Source organism: Pempheris klunzingeri, chromosome 15, assembly GCF_042242105.1.
Source record: "Pempheris klunzingeri isolate RE-2024b chromosome 15, fPemKlu1.hap1, whole genome shotgun sequence".
Lineage (NCBI taxonomy): Eukaryota > Metazoa > Chordata > Actinopteri > Acropomatiformes > Pempheridae > Pempheris > Pempheris klunzingeri.
In genome coordinates, this window is record NC_092026.1 from 24,719,010 (window position 1) to 24,728,828 (window position 9,819).

The following is a 9,819-nucleotide window of genomic DNA, read 5'->3' on the forward strand; positions in this document are numbered from 1 at the left end:
AGGATGCCTATATGCTGCATAAACCTGCCAGAACACATTTTACCAGAAACAGAAGAGTGTTTGTGCCTAGGCTGTTAAAACAGTTTCAAGCCTTTGTGACATGCAAGACTGTCGGGGGACTCCCATGATGCACTGGGCTCCTCTCTCCTCCTCTTCCTCTCCATCCTGATGCTTCATGTCTCTTTAATGTCTGTTACTAACTTGCTATCTTCCCCGGAGCCTTTCTGTGCTTTCCTCATCCCTCTGGTTCCTGTGGATCCTGGTCCTGGTTCTCCTGCTGTGGTTCTCAGGTTCCTGTGGATCCTGGTCCTGGTTCTCCTGCTGTGGTTCTCTGGTTCCTGTGGATCCTGGTCCTGGTTCTCCTGGTCCTGGTTCTTCCATGAATCACTGCTGCGCGACCTAATAGAATTCTAAGTCAAAGAGCTTGGTTTTGCCCTGATTCTAGAGAGATTCACCTGCTGGGCCCTCTCCATGAGGATATATTTTTCTGCACAAGGCTTCTTCTCAACTCAAATTTGAGACTTAAAATGGCCCGCACTAATGGCACCTTTTGTCTGGGATACCGTGCCTTGACTTTCCATTTGAGGATACAAGGCGCCCCTCTCTTCATAATAAAAGTGACCGTTTCCCCCGCTGTCTGTTTAGGTCAAACGTCCACTTTACTGAAGGGTAATGCTCTATACCCGTTATCACGCATTAACGTCAAAACCAACTCCATCACTCAGAATTCTAGAATATGTAACCAGGAGAACCTCTTTCTGGATGCCATGCCAAAATATGTGGTTTTAAGGATGGTAAACCACGAAGCCTTCACGGGGAGAAAGACGTGTCACCCTACAATTTTGTCCATTATAACATCTGGCCCTTTGTTAGGATGGCAGACAAGTTCCGGCCAAGGCTTTCCCAATATCCATCCATTTTCAACCGCTTATCCGGGGTCGGGTCGCGGGGGCAGCAGTTTTAGCAGAGATGCCCAAACTTCCCGGGCCCCAGACACCTCCTCCAGCTCATCCGGTGGGACCCCGAGGCGTGGGAGATAATCGCTGTTGATTTCAATAGGCAATGAATGAAGTGTTGGAGAGCATCTTCTATAAGATGAAAATAGTTTTCACCCTAATGGTCTTGGAGTGATTTCTGAAACAGGAAAAGAGTCAAAGGAATTTCTAACTACGTCTGTGTGGCCGACCTAGGCCATCTATTGGGAAATGAAGTGGAATTTGGTTCAATTGGTCTGCAATTTGAAAAAAAAATAAAATTACCCCTTCATCAATGTTAAACTTTCACACCTTACAACTTCTCACATAACACTAGAATGGAGGAAGCAAGCTGTTGCTCTAACTTATATGAACAACGTCACCGGGAACACATGTTCACTAAATAAAAATAAAATAACATAAAAAACATTAAATCAACACTGGACTTTACAATCCACAACCCCCCTGTTTCAGCGTTCAGCCTGCCAAAAAAAACATTAGAAGACATGCAACATGATTAAGACGAGATAATCATATGTTTTTAAAAAGGTTTCATCAACTTACAAGATTCAGTTTGGTCGATGGCGGGGTTACTCACTGGGCCTTCCGTCTGGGTGTTACTTTGAGACGTATCCATGGTCTGATCCAAATTCACTCTTTTAGCCAAGAGATGCTGCTTTTTCTGCTAAACTCTAGAACACTAACGTCAGGTGATTTTCATCCACGCGATTGTGGTTGAGCTACCCTCTCGTTCACTAACATCAGCTGATGGAGCCCTGCTGGCAGGGGGAATCCAGCTTTTACTATTAGAGCCCCCACACTGTGGAGTTCTCTGCCCACTGAACTCAGGCACATTAAGTCTCTGGCTTCTTTTAAATTTAATCTGAAGAGTTTTATTCTGTTTCTGTTCCTATTTTATTTCATTTTATTCTTATTCTTGTTTTTTTACTTTCCATGTTATGTCCTTTGGTTGCATTCTCATTTTATCTGCCTTGTCTGTTTGCATTTTGTTTTGTAAAGTACGCTGTAGTATTACTAAGAATATAAATAACAAGGAGTGCAGATACAGTGATGAGCCAGCAGCACCAGTAGCGCATTAAAACAGAGTGTAACAGGCAATCAAGCTGGGATGTCCTGAAGTAACCAGTCTACGTGTGTGTGTCTAATGATACAGTGTGCCCTCCAAGAGTATTGCTTAGCTTGTGTCGGGTGTCTATATCGGTGAGGAGCAGGAGTCCAGTGATGTTCTGGGCAGATCAGTCCTCAACCATACTGTGATTCTGTTAGATAGAAGTTACCCAGGATCCTCTGAGTCATTTAAACTTTTTTGTGTCTCTGCAAGAAGTAGACCCACCAATGTGCTGTCTTGACCAGGGTGGTGTTGCTAATGTCAAGGTTGTCCAGCTTGATGACCAGACATGTCAAAAAATGTGGGTGTAGCAAAGCACTTTTACTTGTAGGTGAATATTTCAGATATTGTGAGATGATCTAAAAGAAGGACACAAATACTCGCTGTCTTCTTTTCTGTTGAACCTGTTTTCCACAGTAAGTATGGTGCTTGATAAAAATCTCAGGTCTCTACCCTTCAAAACAATGTTCTTCAAAATGATATGCATTGATCCCACTGTGATGTGTGTTCATAGGCCCAGCCTGAATGACTGTAATGACACCAGTGCTTTGTGGAATTGGGAAGGAGTCAGAAGAATGAGTGTGTGGGTGGAGGGTGATGGGACTGCAGTCAGACTGACTGTGATAAAATGAAAATAATTAATTGAAACGAAGAGATAACAATGGCTCAGTTGTGACCTCTGGAAGATTACCTGCGAAACAATGAACGGTAGGGTACAAGATGACAGACTGGGGAGTCTTCTTCTCTCATATAACTGTATGACAGGCCACTGATGAATAAGAGAAAATGACGATAGACCGAGCAAGTCTAAACAAGAATCTGTATGAATACGTAAAAGGACATCAGACTGGGACAGCCACCTCATGCACCATGAGCACCACTGCTTTCTCTCTCCATTTCCTTTCCATTGGACTATTTCCAAATGAAATGGAATAATCCATCTGCAAAAACAACAAACGAAAACAAAAACTACTACACAACTCTCAACACGGCATGTCTAAAGAACCTTACTGGTGCTGCTACTGCTAGCTGGTGACATACATCTCAATCTGATTCCAATAATAATAAGATTCCAAGATTCCAATAAATATAAGAATGTTGAATTTCAGAGCTGATAATCAGCTAGGCCAATAATCGGTCATGCCCTGTTAAAATCTGCAAGAATATTGTAACATAATGACTTATAAAAGGTCTGAGAATCCCTGAATAAAACCAGAAATAAGTTTGTGGGGTTAAATCACATAAAAAATATTCTTTAAAATAAAACAAACAAGCTGACATATGACAATGACATATCATTGCCTGCCAGCACCATTTTCTTACAGGTTACTAAGGAACTGAACTCATATTCCTCCCTGCCGACTGCTGTAGAGTCATATAACAGGCCTAACCTCCAGGTTTCAGGTCCTCAGCTGTAGAAAGTGCCCTGATAGGCAGCATCACCACCACATCACCAATTCCTTAAAGGATGTTGGTCATCAGGTCTAAGGTGGAGGTAAAGCTGTGTGTCATCTGCATAGCAGTGGAATTAAATATTCTACTGTTGAATTATTTGACCAAGTGGAAGCATGTAAATGGAGAAATTAATTGGACCTAGAATTAAACCTTGGGGGACCCCGCCAGAAATGTTGGAATGAAAGGAAGGTACCTGTACTGAGTGAGAAGGTTCTGTTATTTGGGTGTGAGGTGAGCCAGGCCAGAGCTCTGCCACCAATACCTACTCCTCTCATTTTTGAGATGGTGAATTAATATAGCATGGTCAATGCAGCCCTGTACTTCAGGGGGCTCAGAAGCCAAGCCAGCTAGAGAAGCATGTGAAAACTGACAGAGGAACAATTAAGTGGGGCACAGAATTTTGGAGCTGAGAAAGGTAGAGTCATACTAGGTTCAGTGTATGGCCTTGTTCACTCAGCATGTTTCTCTGAAAGCTAGAAATCCAGATGTCTGGTGACTAAAAGTCCTTCATCCAGTGAAAAGTAACAGTCGAAACAAACAAGCTCACTTTAAGGCTATTGAGGGTGCACTTATTACCAGAGAGGGAAGAACAACAATACCAGCCACCTCTTTTGAGCCATTCAGTTTGAAATAGTCGTGCTTTAGTGCACATGAAATGATTTCCTGTTTGTTCTATCTCTGTGGCTTAATGTCCAGTTTTATCGCTGAGACCCTCTATCCACATCTGCCCTGGTCTGTCTGCCAGCTGTGAGCAGGAAAGGTCATTTGGGTGATCTGAGCTAACTCAATTCTTCAAATACTGGACAAACACTCCACTGTTTTGTGGAGTGTGGAGTCCCTGGAGTCCCTCAGCTCAGGCCATTGTGTTTCTGGACAAACTTTTAGAGCATCTATCAGCTTTTGTACAAAGGCTTGTGACATCTTCTGGCTTCTCAAACTACTTGTGCGTTCATAGCAGCAGGGTTGAGGTAGCTTGAGGTAGCATGTGAAGTCGCTTTGTCATGCTCGTCCCCCAGCTCTGCTTTTAAATGATCTGTTTCACGAAAGTTCTTCAATCTCAGAAACATCTCCAGGCTCTGCTCATCACTCTCCGACTCTGTGGCAGAAACCCTCATCCACTCCCGTCTAGGCTACAGCAATGGAGTCCTGTCTGGGGTTCCCAACAGAGCCCTAGACAGGCTCCAGAACGTTCAGAACTCAGCAGCCAGGGTTCTCACCCACACCAAGCCCTGGCAGCACGTCACCCAAACACTCGTCTACCTTCACTGGCTTCCAATCAAGTACCACACCAATTACAGAATCCTCCTACTCACAATGCCAATGCCTCCATGCCCTCGCTCCTCAGTACCTCTCTGACCTCCTTCGACCATACGCCCCGTCCCTGACCCTCCGGTCCTCAGACTCTGGCCTCCTCACCATCCCTCCCACCTGTCATTGTACCTTCAGGGACAGAGCTTTCAGTGTTGCTGCCCCGACCCTCTGGGAACGTTCTCCCTCCCCACATCCACAACACTCCACCTTTGGACATATTTAAAAGCCTCCTCTAACACCACCTGTTCACCACAGCCCACAACCTTCCTGGCTCTGGTCCTGCTCTTGCTTCTTATTTGTTTGTACTATATAAAGTGTCCTTGGGTCTCTTGAAAGGTGCTACATAAATCCAAGTTTTTATTATCATCATTATTATTATTATAAAAAATAAATTCCTCGTCATCAACAGACTTTAGACTTTAGACTTTAGACTTTAGACTTCTTTATTTTATCCCCCATAGGGGGAAATTTTCTTGTTACAGCAGCAACAATATAAACAGGGACAGTGAAACAGGCTCACATTCATCTTCATGTGGAGATGTGCTGTCATCAGAACCTTCTGGAACCCCCCTACCAAAGTACTGTTCCACCGCGTCCATGAAGTCACAGAGTCTGTGTTTATTCACAGTAACCACAAGGCAACAGCGCCATCATGTGGCTAAACGGGACAGCAAAGCTTTACCTGCCATAACAGTGATCCAGCACACTGTGAATTAGGAACACTTGGAAACACCTCTGGTCTGTAGTGAAACATTCTAGAGAAATACAATACCTTCTTTTTTTGTTGGGGGAGGGGGTCTACATTTTCATAGTAGTTAAAACAAATAGATTGAGTGCACAGGAGTTAAGAGTTTAATAGAATAAAATAAATGCATTAAACAGGGTTTAACATAATCCCAGGATCTAAAGATTTCATTAACTTCAACATCCATTTCACCCCGTCTCTCTCCTCCACACATCCCTCCATTCTCCTTGATTCCCACGTGTCACAAAAGTCTACCTGCTTGATCTGGTTGATATAGTCGTAAACCAGAGAGCACGTCATGACAACGTCACAGCTGCTGTGTTACTGAAGCTGAAGAAGGAATTCTTGATGTGACAGCCACCGTCATGCATCAACGGACGCAATAACAACGCAACAACTGGGCTTTAGAGCCAGCACGCTGGCTTAGCAGCCGAAACACATGCACATAAAATCAGGACGTCACCTGTTCTTCGTGGATGTACTTGACACCCCCCAGGATATTTTCCTAAATATAAATTCTCTCCTACGGGTCGCTGCCAAGCCTCCAGTGTCGTGCAGCAGTGTCCAGACAGATGCTTGGGATTAAAACGTGTCTGTGCTCGTCAGTGAGCACCAGGATGACTAGGATGACTCCTAGTGAGCATATTGCAGTTATGATTGTACCAGTAATGGGGAAAATAAGAATGTTTCTGTTCTTCTTCTGGTATGATCTCCTGGGACAGCAGGACTGTCATGGAAACAAAAGCACCTTGGCCTATCTATTTGGTCACAGCCACTTCGGTCTGAGTCACTGAGCACAAAGCCAGGACAGAAAGAGCCCAGTTAGCATGGAGCTGCTCACAGCAGATTGGCCCCCAGACCTCTGGCCCCCACTTTCTTTACCTTCAGCTGAAGAGTTGAAGTAAAGGCTCCTAAAGACAGCGCTGTCTCCTCTACAGTCCACCAAGGTGCCACATTGTCTTGTTTCTACTGTTTTTCTATGAGACATCGGTCCACAGGCCGGTCGGGGAGGAAAGTGAGGGTTAGGATAGGAGGATAGGAACACAATGTAGTGATGGGGAGATGGACATTTTTATCTCATCATGATCTTTTGTAGATTTTATTTCAGGTGATGCACGCAGATTCAAATATTAGAGTTAAGCAGAATTTATTGTTGACTCAACACTTTTGAGGAAGACAAACAGACGTCACTGATGGCCCACTGGAGTCAGTAAATAGAGATATGGCGACACCTTGTGGTCACGTGTAGTACAACTGCACACAGCTTCATATCAAGTGATGGAAAGTAAAGAAATACATTTTCTCTACTAAAGATATAAACTACTTTATATCTATTTCACTACAGTTTCACTAAGGGAAATATTGTACATTTTAGTGCTCTACATGTATTTGGCAGCTGTTTCACCAAATGAACATCATATGATCACTTTGTTAAACTCAAAGCATTGCTCCAGTTTAAACAAGCAGTTGACAAACCTTCTAAGACTGTGACCCCTACCGTCTGGTTTGAGCTCCTCCTCACATTTCAGAAGTCCGTGAGATGATTGGAGCTCCACAAAGGAGATATATCTCAATTAACTTAGTCCAAAGAACACATTTTCAGTATATATATATGTGTGTGTGTGTGTGTCCTATCCCACTAACCATGGGAGCTGCCGGCCGTGAGGCTGCAAGTTGGTGAGTTCATAAAAAGTGAAATGTTTAATGTTTTCCAGGTGGTTATTGTTTGAGCGTCACTGTGGCTCTCATTTCAGTATTACTCTTAATTATTGATATTTTATTAGCTTCAGGAGAATGTTGTTTCATTTCAATGTTGCCATTTACATTATTTCTGTGCTTTAGGTACTTTTTGCTTTTAATGCTTCCTGTAGTTTTCATTCAGTAGGATGTGAAAGCAGAGCTTTATCCAAACCTGTTTGTGATGGAGTCGTTCGGTACATTCCAATTCAAGAAAGAGATTTATTCTTCTTCCATTACTAATATTATGGATATTATGTACTATCATGGATCATTGAGCACACTCCGTCACAGCTTCAGCTCCCTGGGGTTATTCTGACCACCCCCAGGACTCCCTTTAGTTTTACAGGGACTTGGCTCCTCTGACGGACACTCTGTGCGTCGGTGTTTGGTGAAAAAGCAGATACAGCACATGTATGAACAGAAGAGACTGGGGCCATTGCTGTGTTGTCCCAAACCTTTTATTGCAGCTAGAGATCATTTACAGAAAACGGTGACACTTCAAACCCCGCTCCACAAGCAACCATTACTTCACAATAATTTAATCACCATGGTCAGCGTCTGCATCAGATCTGCAGGCGCCTGTGAGGCAAAGAGGTGGGCGCTTGTTAACCAGCAGCTGCACTTCCCCGTAACAGTGTGGAGCTCGGTCTACCGTTTCCAGCAGACGCTACTGCTTAACAACCGCCACCTGCTTCGTGTGGAGGCCAAACCGTCCGCAGCACCACGAGCATTTCCAGCATGTCCACGTTCTGGTCAAAGATTATTAATGACAAACTAAAATGTGGTTCAGCAGGTTGCTGCAGTGTGCTTTTCATTTTAATGCTCTTCCTTTTACATTCTAGGAGGAGGAGGTTTGTCCTGAAGTAGCACAGCCCCTTACCCACCCATCACAAACAGCTTATGGCTTTACAAAAAGCTTTTAAAGCATTATCAGAAAATGAGTTTCTTAATTTCTCCAAGTCCTTTTTAAAAATGTTTCCTTTTAAAAATCTAGAAGCTCTCTATTGGTAAAGATTATCTCCAAAGTCGAAGAGGTTTCACGGTTCACATTGACTTACAAAGTGTTAAGTAGAAAAGACCAGCTAGTGTTCTAGAAAAGAGACGAGACATCCTACTAAAAGGCCCACTGCACAGCACTGGTGATTAGAGTGTGAGGACACAGCAGGACACACACACACCAAATGACAGAAGGTTCAAACTGAGGAATGTTTAACAGTCTCTCTTCTCCACTATCAGTGGTGTCATGTTGCCATCAGTCACATCTACATCTGGTTTCTTGTCAGTATCACAACAGAAATGTGTTATCCCCAGGCCCAAACCACCTCAGCGGTATAAGAGTGACATGAAGCATGCGGCCATCACCCTGAACGCCCTCACTGGGCTTTCTTCACTCCACTTTAGTTCTGTGATGGGATGGCGATGATTTGTTCTCTGACCTTTAGCTACTGTGGATCAACGATTAAAAAAAAAACACATCCAGGGAAGGACAAGGGAGGAGTGAATAAGAGTGAAGGAACATGTCACCAACTTTCCCTGAAGGAAATAAACACAGCTAGAAAGAAGGAGGCAGTGACGTTTGGTCACCGCTGATAAAAACTGCTCTGCTGTCAGTCAGATAGTTACTGCACCTGATCTATTTAACCCTCTGTGAGTCACACAGAACATGTTTTACATCAGAAACAAAAGGAAGGTGGGTGCCATCGGGTTAAAATGCTTCAGTGGAACTATACTGGCTGAAGCAGCCTGCTGGGCCGGACCCACAAACAGCTTCACAGCCTCTTTCACATCACAGTTTCAACTTACAGAGCTGAAGCTTAAAGTCACTACTTCACTTCAAACTGATTTGATTGTTTCATTAGATGGTCTTAGTCATTGTATCTGAAAATTAGAACAAAAAACAGCTAGGAATCTAGAGAAAACACACACACACACACACACAGAGGCAAAGGTCAAACACACAAGAAGAAAGTTCTACAGTCTCAAACACGACATCACGGTTCCTACGGCTCACAGGAAGGATTCATTAGCAAGAGAGATTCCCACAGGAACACACTCATTCTGGATCCACACACACACACACACACACACACACACACACACACACACACACACACACACACACACACACACACACACACACACACACACACACACACACACACACACACACACACACACACACACACACACACACACACACACACACACACACACACACTTCCTCTGAATTCACATGCTAGCATATGGCTCATCCTGGAGTCAACACATACTGAGTGGTAAATAAACTGGCTGGGTGAGGAGGGGTGAGGGACGCGGGTGACACATCACAACAGCTTTGCATAGAATCTGCAGCACTGAGCTCAGCTGGATGGAAACGCTTCTACATTCTGAGTGAACGCTGCAGCAGAGCCACACAAATGACTTCTGACCTGGATTACCACATTTTAAGTATTATTGGCCCGCCC

At 43.9% G+C, this 9,819-nt stretch overlaps 1 long non-coding RNA gene across 2 annotated transcripts; it reads right to left on the minus strand.

The window, feature by feature from the left end:
• Positions 1 to 7,794: 7,794 nt before the first annotated feature.
• Positions 7,795 to 9,818, minus strand: LOC139214839 (uncharacterized). Of its 2 annotated transcripts, none has more exons than XR_011585478.1 (2): positions 9,539 to 9,818; positions 7,795 to 9,412 (listed from the first exon to the last, which is right to left on the minus strand). It is a non-coding gene; the product is annotated as an uncharacterized lncRNA (long non-coding RNA). The 2 variants fall into 2 exon arrangements; XR_011585479.1 differs by having other exon boundaries at positions 9,535 to 9,818.
• Between the last annotated feature and the right edge of the window lies 1 nt (position 9,819).